We start from the raw sequence: 2,496 nt of genomic DNA on the forward strand, positions 1-2,496 counted from the left end.
TAATGTAGCTATATTACTCATCTATAATTGATTGAGTCCAAAATTCTGGGGTATTTTTGCTGAAAATAGGGCATCAGGCCTTGGTTCAGGAATCAATCCCCCACTTATAACATTTTCTTATAGAAAATTGGTTCTGAGTTACAATGTTTCTACGTAAGACAGGGTTTTCAGGAACCAATTACGCAGTAAGTCCGAGGACTGCCTGTATTTCATTGTATATCCGTATGTGGGCAAATTCAGCTGAGAATTTAAATATGTACACAAGCTATCTACATCCTCCCGTGAGGGAACTGAATGTAATCTGTACACTTTACTTTATATTTGTCTGTGATGCAACAGTCTCCAGAGCACAGTTGTCTTCGACTGACATATCTGATGCTTGAGCACTTCTGCACTGTTTGGATGAGTATTGTGCCCTACAGTCATATTCTGAATATTCACCTAAGAAGGCTACAGGGGGCATCTACACAAGATACTATTGCGCAAGTACTAAAGTAGTAGCAAGTACTAAATGTGTAGTAACCAGAGTTACTGTGCAGTAGCACCAGCCAACATCTTTTAGGTGACGCTACTGCACACTAGCCTAATACTGTGCAGTAGCGTATTAGCACTGTCCTTGCTGTTACGTATTACTGTGCATTATTTTTTGGCTATTGCACAGTCAGTGTCTCATGTAGATGCACCCAGGAGGTAGCAAGGAGGTCAACTGCAATCAGAGGTATAACAACACAGTCGGGCACCTGGGGCAGCTGTGACACATGGGCAACGACAACTTCTGGCTGCTTCTGTGCACTGTAGCAGCAGCCATTTTTTTTCTGCCCCTCCACAAAGAAGTCCAAGATAGCTGTCCCAGTCGCCTGGCCATAGTTACACCACTAATAGCAATGCTTTCCTCCCTAAGCCCTCTAATAATCCATCACTGCTAGTTGTTAAACACCATTCAGACATTTCATACTCTTTAACTTACAGGGAAGATAAAAGGAAAGGACCATTTGCTTGCTAGTATTCTACTAGTCCTAGATGAATTTGCAATGTATAAGCAAGCAGCTAGTGCTCCTTTTACAAAAAGATAATGGTGACCCTAGCACAGTCAACACTGCAAACAAGAGCAAAACCTGCTTAACCAGAAGCATTTTTGTCACCATATATTCAGATGACACTTCCTACCACAAGAGCCTCTTAGAAGCAACAAACAACAGGGCACCAATATGTTATTAACTAGTATCAACTGATTTAAAAAAAATCCCTTTTTCATAGTTCCTGAGATGCAAATCAGTTCAATTCAGCTACAACAAGCAGCAGAATAAGCATCTCTCTAGCTTTTTCTGTATTGCAGCCTCAGTGACAAATTGCTGATCTTCAGAGGTGTCTGAGATATGAACAAACAAAAAAGTTAAGTTAAAGGGAACAGGGACTTCAGCTGCTCTGCTGTGCCTGTTTCTTGCCTGGACAGGTGTTAGCCCATTCTGACCCCATGAAAAGCAAAAAGTGACTGAAACAAAGGCTTTCTTCTCAGCTTCTTTCTTCTCCCTGCCCTACACTCCCTGTTCTATCTGCTGCTGTTTTCAGCTCCATACCCGATCTGTAACTCTGCTTTCTGCCTTGTCCCTGATCTGCCACATGCCATACAAAGGCTGCCCATACCACTTGTGGCACCTTTGTTGCAGGTTGGCCACCCCTGCTGTAGGGTAACAGCAGACACCAGGAGAGTTACCACAAGGCATCTCCTGTATGGTAAGACTCCACCCCCTTTTATCTTACTGTAATTTGCTTGTTTATCCATAACCTGATAATAAGTCATAGGTTCTGTGGACTAGCTGTAACTCCAGGTTTCAAGCCTTTGTGTGCACTGTAGAGCTGCTAGAAGTCTAAGCTCCCTGGATTTCTGTAAAGGAGTCACTGAGGGCCAAACAATCCAAGGAAGCAGGGGATAAAGCAGAAGTATCAATACAGAGGTCACAGATTTTTATCAGATCCATGAATCTTATAAATTTATTTGCCAGGATTTGTCTCTGGGTTTTTCTGAGTTTATCCAGTCTTTTAGGTAGAGATTTAGAAATTTATCAAAACAAAATAAAACCATCTCCCAAACAAAGGCTCACCTTTCTGTTCCATAAATATTGTAACTAACAAAGGATTAACATGGGGCAGGCAACATATGGCCCTTGGGCCAGATTTGGCCCACCAAGCAATTACATCTGGCCCACGGGCGGATGCCTGCCAATTCACCGTATCTGGCCTGGCCCCCGGATGCCCCTGCTGTGCTCACATGGGGCCAAGCCCCGCTCACTCCCTGGGGGCACCGCATGCTGCGCTCCCACCCTTGCCCATGGGACGGCCCTGACCCTGGCCCCACAGGTAGGGAAGCAGTGGCAGGCAGGGGAAGTGGTGGCAGTGGCAGCAGTATGCATGGGGAAGTGGCAGCAGTGGTGGATGGGTGGGCAGAGGGAGGGGAGGTCAGGGAGGAGGGGAGGGGGCAGAGGGCGAGGTATTGGG

The 2,496-nt window shown here is 45.3% G+C and overlaps 1 protein-coding gene across 2 annotated transcripts in view; it reads right to left on the bottom strand.

Moving 5' to 3' along the window:
* FAM169A (family with sequence similarity 169 member A) overlaps positions 1–2,496 on the bottom strand; it is a 79,999-nt gene that overhangs the window by 33,066 nt on the left and 44,437 nt on the right. The gene's annotated exons all lie outside the window — the stretch shown is intronic.

This window comes from Gavialis gangeticus, unplaced genomic scaffold, assembly GCF_001723915.1.
Source record: "Gavialis gangeticus isolate Ggan-Ray unplaced genomic scaffold, GavGan_comp1, whole genome shotgun sequence".
In the NCBI taxonomy this organism is placed as follows: Eukaryota; Metazoa; Chordata; order Crocodylia; family Gavialidae; genus Gavialis; species Gavialis gangeticus.